Source organism: Poromitra crassiceps, assembly GCF_964638095.1.
Source record: "Poromitra crassiceps genome assembly, chromosome: 12".
Lineage (NCBI taxonomy): Eukaryota > Metazoa > Chordata > Actinopteri > Beryciformes > Melamphaidae > Poromitra > Poromitra crassiceps.
In genome coordinates, this window is record NC_139632.1 from 42,677,524 (window position 1) to 42,690,023 (window position 12,500).

Here is a 12,500-nt window from a genome sequence, read left to right on the forward strand (position 1 = left end):
TTGTTGTGGTGCGTACGAGGTGTGTTTACATGCTGCGTCATTCTTGTTGTGGTGCGTACGAGGTGTGTTTACATGCTGCAGCATCATTCTTGTTGTGGTGCGTACGAGGTGTGTTTACATGCTGCAGCATCATTCTTGTTGTGGTGCGTACGAGGTGTGTTTACATGCTGCGTCATTCTTGTTGTGGTGCGTACGAGGTGTGTTTACATGCTGCAGCATCATTCTTGTTGTGGTGCGTACGAGGTGTGTTTACATGCTGCGTCATTCTTGTTGTGGTGCGTACGAGGTGTGTTTACATGCTGCGTCATTCTTGTTGTGGTGCGTACGAGGTGTGTTTACATGCTGCGTCATTCTTGTTGTGGTGCGTACGAGGTGTGTTTACATGCTGCATCATTCTTGTTGTGGTGCGTACGAGGTGTGTTTACATGCTGCGTCATTCTTGTTGTGGTGCGTACGAGGTGTGTTTACATGCTGCGTCATTCTTGTTGTGGTGCGTACGAGGTGTGTTTACATGCTGCAGCATCATTCTTGTTGTGGTGCGTACGAGGTGTGTTTACATGCTGCGTCATTCTTGTTGTGGTGCGTACGAGGTGTGTTTACATGCTGCGTCATTCTTGTTGTGGTGCGTACGAGGTGTGTTTACATGCTGCATCATTCTTGTTGTGGTGCGTACGAGGTGTGTTTACATGCTGCGTCATTCTTGTTGTGGTGCGTACGAGGTGTGTTTACATGCTGCGTCATTCTTGTTGTGGTGCGTACGAGGTGTGTTTACATGCTGCGTCATTCTTGTTGTGGTGCGTACGAGGTGTGTTTACATGCTGCGTCATTCTTGTTGTGGTGCGTACGAGGTGTGTTTACATGCTGCGTCATTCTTGTTGTGGTGCGTACGAGGTGTGTTTACATGCTGCGTCATTCTTGTTGTGGTGCGTACGAGGTGTGTTTACATGCTGCGTCATTCTTGTTGTGGTGCGTACGAGGTGTGTTTACATGCTGCGTCATTCTTGTTGTGGTGCGTACGAGGTGTGTTTACATGGGTCTCCTTTTTCCATTCATTATTGTGGTTATTTCTTCAGGAATCCATTGTGGCTTGAGAGCATGGACTGTATATAATATCTTGAGAGACACGCTGCCCACGCATCACCTTGGTAAATCATAAGCAGCCATTTTCTCTGTAAATAGCCAGCGTACAGTAATAGTTTCAGAGCCAGTGTGTTTCCACAGATCTAACACACCAAGCTACCGCTAAGTGAATAGGATGTGACAAATGTGTAATAAGTATGGTTCAATAAGAGAAACTTATATACACGTAACAATGACACATCTAACATGTTCAAAGACAATTATATTGTACTCTCTCTACTCTATTTCTGTTGATGGATCTATTACAGTATATTGGTAACATTTGTAATGCTGATTCCTCCCCCCCACATCAAAACCCTAGCCTGGGTGAACTCAGGCTAGGGAATTCCTGGAATGGGAGTTTAACGAGCCAGTTACATGTCCTTTGCATTCTACATCAAATGAAGACATCAGCGTTTGCTTTATTTTGTATGTTACATACTTATTGATCAAGTTATTAGTTCATTTATGGGCTAGAAATTCTGCCAGGTTACAGGCAGTAGGCGCCATCTTGCCTGCAGAATTTTCTCCTCGAAATGAAGATTGATTGACAGCTGCCATGTCGTGATATGATTGGTTGAAATGGGGTCGACATTTGATAGTACTTCGTTACGTCACCATACTGTAGATTACAGTTATGAATGAAATCCTGAAAAATGAACTTTTGATTGGAAAAAGTGTGGAAAAACGAAAGAAATTTGATTTTTGTGATTTTTCTTTCGGCATACATTATTATATAGGTGCACTGAATACCCAGGTATGTGGGGGGGGGGGGGGGAGTCATTTTTGAGTTCAGCTAAATTAAAGCTTTAGCTGTGAAACAGGAAGATGGGCCTTCTTCCAGTGCAAACACAGCTAAAACATGGAATAATACTGCATTATCCCCGTACCAAACCCCTCTGTGTCTATGGGGATCTGTGCTAGCATGTCTATTGCTATTATACAGTGGCAGAAGTGTGTAACAAGCTAGACGTGTGCTTTACAGAGCTATAGGGATGACACACACACACACACACACACACACACACACACACACACACACACACACACACACAGTAGTGAGTAGAGTGATGAGTGGGGTTGCAGGGACAGTGAGCCGTTACATAACAGCCTGGCCTCAGGGAGAGAGGGACCCACCAGCCGAAGGTCAGCAGGTTCCTGTGACACAAACTCCAGTCATGGCTGACAGGCCAGAGGGTGACCATGCAGGATGGAAGAATGAGCACAGCTTCAGATGGGGCCCACCCAGCTCCATTGATTCTATTCTATTCTATTCTATTCTATTCTATTCAATTCTATTCTATTCAATTCAATTCAATTCAATTCAATTCTGTTCTGTTCTATTCTATTCTATTCTATTCTATTCTGTTCTGTTCTGTTCTATTCTGTTCTGTTATATTTTGTTCTGTTCTGTTCTGTTCTATTCTATTCTATTCTGTTCTATTCTGTTCTGTTCTGTTCTATTCTGTTCTGTTCTATTCTATTCTATTCTGTTCTGTTCTGTTCTATTCTATTCTATTCTATTCTGTTCTGTTCTGTTCTGTTCTGTTCTGTTCTGTTCTATTCTATTCTATTCTATTCTATTCAATTCTATTCTATTCTATTCTATTCTATTCTATTCAATTCAATTCAATTCAGTTCTGTTCTGTTCTATTCTATTCTATTCTATTCTGTTCTGTTCTGTTCTGTTCTGTTCTATTCTATTCTATTCTGTTCTGTTCTGTTCTGTTCTATTCTGTTCTGTTCTGTTCTGTTCTGTTCTGTTCTATTCTATTCTATTCTATTCTATTCTATTCTGTTCTATTCTATTCTATTCTATTCTATTCTGTTCTGTTCTGTTCTATTCTGTTCTGTTATATTTTGTTCTGTTCTGTTCTGTTCTGTTCTATTCTATTCTGTTCTATTCTGTTCTGTTCTATTCTGTTCTGTTATATTCTATTCTGTTCTATTCTGTTCTGTTCTATTCTATTCTGTTCTGTTATATTCTGTTCTGTTCTATTCTATTCTATTCTATTCTATTCTGTTCTGTTCTGTTCTATTATATTCTGTTCTGTTCTATTCTATTCTATTCTATTCTGTTCTATTCTGTTCTGTTCTATTCTGTTCTGTTATATTCTATTCTGTTCTGTCCTGTTCTGTTCTGTTCTGTTCTGTTATATTCTGTTCTGTTCTATTCTATTCTATTCTATTCTGTTCTGTTCTGTTCTGTTCTATTCTATTCTATTCTGTTCTATTCTGTTCTGTTATATTCTGTTCTGTTCTATTCTGTTCTGTTATATTCTGTTCTGTTATATTCTGTTCTGTTATATTCTGTTCTGTTCTATTCTATTCTATTCTATTCTGTTCTATTCTGTTCTGTTCTATTCTGTTCTGTTATATTCTGTTCTGTTCTATTCTATTCTATTCTATTCTGTTCTGTTCTGTTCTATTCTATTCTATTCTGTTCAATTCTGTTCTGTTCTATTCTATTCTATTCTGTTCTGTTCTTTGTTCTGTTCTATTCTATTCTATTCTGTTCTGTTCTGTTCTGTTCTATTCTATTCTATTCTATTCTATTCTGTTCTATTCTATTCTATTCTATTCTATTCTATTCTATTCTATTCTATTCTGTTCTGTTCTGTTCTGTTCTGTTCTTTGTTCTGTTCTATTCTATTCTGTTCTGTTCTGTTCTGTTCTGTTCTATTCTATTCTATTCTATTCTATTCTATTCTGTTCTGTTCTGTTCTGTTCTATTCTATTCTATTCTATTCTGTTCTGTTCTGTTCTGTTCTATTCTATTCTATTCTATTCTGTTCTATTCTGCTCTATTCTATTCAGAATAACATCTATTTAGCTGATCCCTTTGACACAATAATATTTATATTCCACATCTGGTGTTGTCATGTTTAAAACATGTGAACATTGTTATGACATTATTGACTTGACCTGAAAATGATTGGCCCACGTCACGGACCAATAAGACCATGGAAACTCCAGTCACAAGCCAATGGCATCATGGAAAGTTGTGTCATCATGGGTTGCCGGGGTCTTGTATGTAAATAATCAACATATATGTTTTTCCAGCTAAAGATAGACTGTGCACAGCTTTATATAACAGAGGAGGGGCTATTTTGAGGACCTTTCGACCTTCAAGGGCAGAAGACTGATGATATTCCGGGAAAATACTAAATATAGTCATTATTATTCATTGGGAACAGCACAATTCAGTCTGGAAGGCACTGGGTAAACTAATCTGTGTAGACTAACTACTGATTCTGATCAAACTAAATAAATGATTTTCATTTAAATTAGAACCAATTTAGTCCCTGGGATGACTTCAAGGCCCCTAGGGGTCCCCAGGTATTATGTATTATCATGAGCCCGATGAATAAGTCAAGAGATAAATTAATAATTATAGAGTTGATCTATCTCTATTTGTGTTTTTGTTGTGACCTGGTTGGTAGTGCATCCCTTACCCTTATTCTAACCCAGTAAAAAGTAAACTGCTCCTCTCAGCAGAAACCCAGATGGAAAAGGGGAGGGGGAATGCAGGGAGAGAGAGAGAGAGAGGAGAGAAAGAGAGAGAGAGAGAGAGAGAGAGAGAGAGAGAGAGAGAGAGAGAGAGAGAGAGAGAGAGAGAGAGAGAGAGAGAGAGAGAGAGAGAGAGAGAGAGAGAGAGAGAGAGAGAGAACACACAGATGAATGGAGATGAATCCATCTACTCTTCCTCCTCTGGGCATTTCCCTGCTGGCACAGAATAGGAGCACGCTGACGCACTTCAAAACCTCTACCATGCCAAGGAACTGTGTGTGTGTGTGTGTGCGTGTGCGTGCGTGCGTGTGTGTGTGTGTGTGTGTGTGAGTGTGTGTGTGTGTGCGCGTGTGTGCGTGTGTGTGTCTGTGTGTGTGTGTGTGCGTGTGTGCGTGTGTGTGTCTGTGTGTGTGTGTGTGTGTGCGTGTGTGTGTGTGTGTGTGTGTGTGTGTGTGTGCGTGTGTGTGTGTGTCTGTGTGTGTGTGAGTGTGTGTGCGTGCGTGTGCACATGTGTGGTGTGCGGGCGCATGCATGTGCATGCCTGACTGACTCACCGTTCTCACCAGATCCTTGGCAGCCATCTTCATCATCACAGTCGTCCCCGCTGCCCCTCGCTCTCTGTCCACTCCCTCCCTCCTCTTCTTCTTTCCTCCCTCTGGCTCTGTTTGCCCAACCTAGCTCCAGTAGCAGCTCCTGAACACACACACACACACACACACACACACGCACACGCACACGCACACGCACGCACACACACGCACGCACGCACGCGCACGCACGCACGCACGCACACACACACACACACACACACACACACACACACACACACACACACACACACACGTAAATGTCCATACACATTATACATAACATGGTGAACACATAAAGGCGCTCACATTTACCTTTCAGGTATATAATTAGTAAGTGACAACCTCCGTCTTGGAAAAATGAAGCCAACACAGAAATGGCAAAAACTGCAGTTCCTCCAATGGACACTTGAGGCTTGCTGAGGAAAGAACAAATGATGTGGACATCCAGGAGAAAAACCTACAGCTGCAGGACTGAGTCACTATAAAACACACTGGAGGATCTAATCAGTGGTTTTTTATTTGTGCAACGTTTCGATCCACCAGGATCTTTGATGAACCCTGATAATCAGGGTCACACTCGAGGCTCCAATCAGGGCCTGATTAGTCTCTTAAAACAGACTGTCTCATCTACATCTGGCGAATGCAGCTATACAGTCTGTACGTTACACCCCCAGAACATGCACAAGGAAGTTGGGAAAAAAAACTTCAGACAGGAAAGAAGTTCGACGGAATCCGACCAATCACGACACGTGTGTCCACGAAAAATGCGGCATATTGGATTCTGATTGGACTAATGAGCAGAAGACCCGCCTTTCTACTTCCCATTCCGGTTGGTACATGATTCTCCCCCACGAAGTACAGACGGTATGGCGGAAGCATTTGAAAATTGCGGAAGCCAACTCGTCTGTTCTAAGAGACTAGGGCCTGATTGGAGCCTCCAGTGTGCGGACTTTCCTCTGTTTTACACTTGAGGCTTGCTCCAAACGGACCCATAGACCCGCATGTTAAAATGCCGGACTTTACAGCAGAAATAAACATATTTACAACCTGGTACAAAAAAACACTTTTGGTCTGTATACCTAATTTGACCATTCATGACACCTGTACGGAGGGTGAATTTTTATATAACTCACCCATTCATACACAGGTGCAAAAAGAAGTCCGACTGTACAGAAGTCAATGGGAAAATGACCCTACTTCTCCCTTGATTTAGGACCTTAGTAAACACTACTGTCCCTACTGACTTTATGGTCTCAATCACTAGTTTATTTTCTTCAATACAGCATGGTGTTCATTTTCTTTAATCATGGCCCCATTTACAGTAAAACAGACAATAAAGTACGCTATGCTTTGGGGCGTGATTGACAGGTCACCTGTCCAGTGATTTCGTCTCGTCCAAAATGGGTGTCCGCAAACCAATGGGTGAAGTCACGGTGGCTATGTATGTATGTTATACAGTCTATGATGTTCTGATCCAGAGATGACTTAAGAATGAGTGTAATAGGAGAAGCTTCAAGTCCCAGACCACCAGCGTGACACACACAACTAATAACAACAAGGTGAAAGGTCGCGGCCATAGAGCGCTGACATCATGATCCTAGAAGCAGCGTGTCACAGAGAAGAGCCGGGAGCTAAAGACAGAGGGTGAAGTGATTTATTTTCCTGCCATATACTGAAAGACACAAAATACTCGAGAGAGAAGGCATGTAACCACAAACACACTCCAAAGCATGAAAGGGCACGCGCACGTAGACACACACACACACACACACACACACACACACACACACACACACACACACACACACACACACACACACACACAGGTCACTGAGAAGACAAGAGGGTAATTGAGGTCTTCCCTATAGGAATCCATATTCTCTACTGTTCAGTTAAATCAGGTCATGGATGGTATGGCATGCAGCCTGTGTGTTTATATACAGTACTGTGGCACGCAGCCATGTGTTTATATACAGTACTGTGGCACGCAGCCTGTGTGTTTATATACAGTACTGTGGCACGCAGCCTGTGTGTTTATATACAGTACTGTGGCACGCAGCCATGTGTTTATATACAGTACTGTGGCACGCAGCCTGTGTGTTTATATACAGTACTGTGGCACGCAGCCTGTGTGTTTATATACAGTACTGTGGCACGCAGCCTGTGTGTTTATATACAGTACTGTGGCACGCAGCCATGTGTTTATATACAGTACTGTGGCACGCAGCCTGTGTGTTTATATACAGTACTGTGGCACGCAGCCGTGTGTTTATATACAGTACTGTGGCACGCAGCCTGTGTGTTTATATACAGTACTGTGGCACGCAGCCGTGTGTTTATATACAGTACTGTGGCACGCAGCCTGTGTGTTTATATACAGTACTGTGGCACGCAGCCGTGTGTTTATATACAGTACTGTGGCACGCAGCCTGTGTGTTTATATACAGTACTGTGGCACGCAGCCGTGTGTTTATATACAGTACTGTGGCACGCAGCCTGTGTGTTTATATACAGTACTGTGGCACGCAGCCGTGTGTTTATATACAGTACTGTGGCACGCAGCCTGTGTGTTTATATACAGTACTGTGGCACGCAGCCTGTGTGTTTATATACAGTACTGTGGCACGCAGCCATGTGTTTATATACAGTACTGTGGCACGCAGCCTGTGTGTTTATATACAGTACTGTGGCACGCAGCCTGTGTGTTTATATACAGTACTGTGGCACGCAGCCATGTGTTTATATACAGTACTGTGGCACGCAGCCTGTGTGTTTATATACAGTACTGTGGCACGCAGCCTGTGTGTTTATATACAGTACTGTGGCACGCAGCCATGTGTTTATATACAGTACTGTGGCACGCAGCCTGTGTGTTTATATACAGTACTGTGGCACGCAGCCTGTGTGTTTATATACAGTACTGTGGCACGCAGCCTGTGTGTTTATATACAGTACTGTAGCAAGGTTGTCAGAAGATGGAAAACTTATACATCTAAAAAATATTCAGGATTTGAGAGATCTGGCTTTTAACACCCATTCAGTTTGGATTCCCATACTGGCTTTCTAATGGCTTTCAAGGTCCGTTAAAGTCAAGGATCTTGCTCAACCCATGAAGTAGGCTACTAGATAACCTGTTGGTTGAAGTATAGGAAATTGAAAAATACCAAAATTGTAGTTATTAGGTTTTCAAACTGTGACAACAACATATACAGTAATTGGTTCACAGTATGATATACAGTATTGTGCATGGAAGAGAGTAGAAGGGAGTAAGCTATAAGTTCCAGTATGGATTGAGATAAGTAAAACAACCGCCAACATTAGGATGGACTGTATATATTTAAGAATATTTATATTTAAGAATTTAAGAATATTTAAGAATACTAGAAAATATTTATTTAAGAATACTAGAAAAGTGCACTCAGTCGAGTGCAGAACTCCGCCAGGCAGAGCCACAGCTAACCTTGGCCAAACCCCAAACCAGCTGCGAAGAAAACCGCTTGCAGATAACAAGGCATCATGAACATTGTTTAATGGAGTTTGGCTCTGTGTGGTGTTATTGTGTTTATAGCCTTATTATAGTCTTACAGTAGCAATTTACCAACAGAAATTACTTTATTTAAATGGGTGCATTCGTCAATTCACTCTGACCTGATCTCAGATCAGAGCGCTGGGCAGTAGACTCAGTTCTCAGTCTCTATCCGCTTTGGTGTAGGTGGAGCCGTTGGCAACACTCACCAAACGTCTGGGTGTGTACAGGTTTCCCCCTGAAGAACATGATGTAGCCCTCTCTGTGTGTGTGTGTGTGTGTGTGTGTGTGTGTGTGTGTGTGTGTGTGTGTGTGTGTGTGTGTGTACAGGTTTCCCCCTGTAGAACATGATGTAGCCCTCTCTGTGTGTGTGTGTGTGTGTGTGTGTGTGTGTGTGTGTGTGTGTGTGTGTGTGTGTGTGTGTGTGTGTGTGTGTGTGTACAGGTTTCCCCCTGTAGAACATGATGTAGCCCTCTCTCTGTGTGTGTGTGTGTGTGTGTGTGTGTGTGTGTGTGTGTGTGTGTGTGTGTGTGTGTGTGTACAGGTTTCCCCCTGTAGAACATGATGTAGCCCTCTCTCTGTGTGTGTGTGTGTGTGTGTGTGTGTGTGTGTGTGTGTGTACAGGTTTCCCCCTGTAGAACATGATGTCTAGCAAGCAGCCCTCTCTGTGTGTGTGTGTGTGTGTGTGTGTACAGGTCCCTGTAGAACATGATGTAGCCCTCTCTGTGTGTGTGTGTGTGTGTGTGTGTGTGTGTGTGTGTGTGTGTGTGTGTGTGTGTGTGTGTGTGTACAGGTTTCCCCCTGTAGAACATGATGTAGCCCTCTCTCTCTTTGATTCTGAATGACTGACACTGATGTTTGAAACTGCTGAAAAATGTTCTCTCGTCAAACTCTGTAGCTGCACAGGGAAATCTGAACATGACATCACGTCTGTGATTGGCCAATTATCCGCAGAAATATGAAAAATAAACAACAGCTGTCTGCTGTCTGCCTGCCCCATCATGCACGGTACACCACCATGTCCCATCATGCACGGTACACCACCATGTCCTGTAGGTATACCGTATCACAGTGATGTCACAGGGGACGTGGAGACAGACTAGACTCTGTGTGGTGATGTCACAGGGGACGTAGAGACAGACTAGACTCTGTGTGGTGATGTCACAGGGGACGTGGAGACAGACTAGACTATGTGTGGTGATGTCACAGGGGACGTAGAGACAGACTAGACTCTGTGTGGTGATGTCACAGGGGACGTAGAGACAGACTAGGCTCTGTGTGGTGATGTCAGAGGGGATGTGGGAGACAGACTAGGCTCTGTGTGGTGATGTCACAGGGGACGTAGAGACAGACTAGACTCTGTGTGGTGATGTCACAGGGGACGTAGAGACAGACTAGGCTCTGTGTGGTGATGTCACAGGGGACGTAGAGACAGACTAGACTCTGTGTGGTGATGTCACAGGGGACGTAGAGACAGACTAGGCTCTGTGTGGTGATGTCACAGGGGACGTGGAGAGACAGACTAGGCTCTGTGTGGTGATGTCACAGGGGACGTAGAGACAGACTAGGCTCTGTGTGGTGATGTCACAGGGGACGTGGAGACAGACTAGGCTCTGTGTGGTGATGTCACAGGGGACGTGGAGAGACAGACTAGGCTCTGTGTGGTGATGTCACAGGGGATGTGGAGACTGACTAGACTCTGTGTGGTGATGTCACAGGGGACGTGGAGAGACAGACTAGACTCTGTGTGGTGATGTCACAGGGCACGTGGAGACTGACTAGGCTCTGTGTGGTGATGTCACAGGGCACGTGGAGACAGACTAGACTCTGTGTGGTGATGTCACAGGGGACGTGGAGACAGACTAGACTCTGTGTGGTGATGTCACAGGGGACGTGGAGACTGACTAGACTCTGTGTGGTGATGTCACAGGGGACGTGGAGACTGACTAGACTCTGTGTGGTGATGTCACAGGGCACGTGGAGACTGACTAGACTCTGTGTGGTGATGTCACAGGGGACGTAGAGACAGACTAGACTCTGTGTGGTGATGTCACAGGGGACGTGGGAGACAGACTAGACTCTGTGTGGTGATGTCACAGGGGACGTGGAGAGACAGACTAGGCTCTGTGTGGTGATGTCACAGGGGACGTGGAGACAGACTCGGCTCGGTGTGGTGATGTCACAGGGGATGTGGAGAGACAGACTAGGCTCTGTGTGGTGATGTCACAGGGGACGTGGAGAGACAGAGTAGGCTCTGTGTGGTGATGTCACAGGGGACGTGGGAGACAGACTAGACTCTGTGTGGTGATGTCACAGGGGATGTGGAGAGACAGACTAGGCTCTGTGTGGTGATGTCACAGGGGACGTGGAGAGACAGAGTAGGCTCTGTGTGGTGATGTCACAGGGGACGTGGAGACAGACTAGGCTCTGTGTGGTGATGTCACAGGGGACGTGGAGACAGACTAGGCTCTGTGTGGTGATGTCACAGGGGACGTGGAGAGACAGACTAGGCTCTGTGTGGTGATGTCACAGGGGATGTGGAGACTGACTAGACTCTGTGTGGTGATGTCACAGGGGACGTGGAGAGACAGACTAGACTCTGTGTGGTGATGTCACAGGGCACGTGGAGACTGACTAGGCTCTGTGTGGTGATGTCACAGGGCACGTGGAGACAGACTAGACTCTGTGTGGTGATGTCACAGGGGACGTGGAGACAGACTAGACTCTGTGTGGTGATGTCACAGGGGACGTGGAGACTGACTAGACTCTGTGTGGTGATGTCACAGGGGACGTGGAGACTGACTAGACTCTGTGTGGTGATGTCACAGGGCACGTGGAGACTGACTAGACTCTGTGTGGTGATGTCACAGGGGACGTAGAGACAGACTAGACTCTGTGTGGTGATGTCACAGGGGACGTGGGAGACAGACTAGACTCTGTGTGGTGATGTCACAGGGGACGTGGAGAGACAGACTAGGCTCTGTGTGGTGATGTCACAGGGGACGTGGAGACAGACTCGGCTCTGTGTGGTGATGTCACAGGGGATGTGGAGAGACAGACTAGGCTCTGTGTGGTGATGTCACAGGGGACGTGGAGAGACAGAGTAGGCTCTGTGTGGTGATGTCACAGGGGACGTGGGAGACAGACTAGACTCTGTGTGGTGATGTCACAGGGGATGTGGAGAGACAGACTAGGCTCTGTGTGGTGATGTCACAGGGGACGTGGAGAGACAGAGTAGGCTCTGTGTGGTGATGTCACAGGGGACGTGGAGACAGACTAGGCTCTGTGTGGTGATGTCACAGGGGACGTGGAGACAGACTAGGCTCTGTGTGGTGATGTCACAGGGGACGTGGGAGACAGACTAGACTCTGTGTGGTGATGTCACAGGGGATGTGGAGAGACAGACTAGGCTCTGTGTGGTGATGTCACAGGGGACGTGGGAGACAGACTAGACTCTGTGTGGTGATGTCACAGGGGACGTGGAGAGACAGACTAGGCTCTGTGTGGTGATGTCACAGGGGATGTGGAGAGACAGAGTAGGCTCTGTGTGGTGATGTCACAGGGGACGTGGAGAGACAGACTAGGCTCTGTGTGGTGATGTCACAGGGGACGTGGAGAGACAGACTAGGCTCTGTGTGGTGATGTCACAGGGGACGTGGAGAGACAGACTAGGCTCTGTGTGGTGATTCACTGTCATGTGATCCGACTGCAAATGAGGGCTCATTGATGTGGGAGCACGAAAATACATGACAGCG

At 45.3% G+C, this 12,500-nt stretch overlaps 1 pseudogene across 1 annotated transcript in view; it reads right to left on the reverse strand.

The window, feature by feature from the left end:
• The window catches only part of LOC310786237 (glypican-5-like), a 96,400-nt pseudogene that overhangs the window by 29,986 nt on the left and 53,914 nt on the right, over positions 1 to 12,500 (reverse strand). The window contains exon 9 of the transcript in view: positions 5,184 to 5,322. The product of the transcript in view is annotated as a glypican-5-like (transcript). The remainder of the gene's footprint in view (positions 1 to 5,183; positions 5,323 to 12,500) is intronic.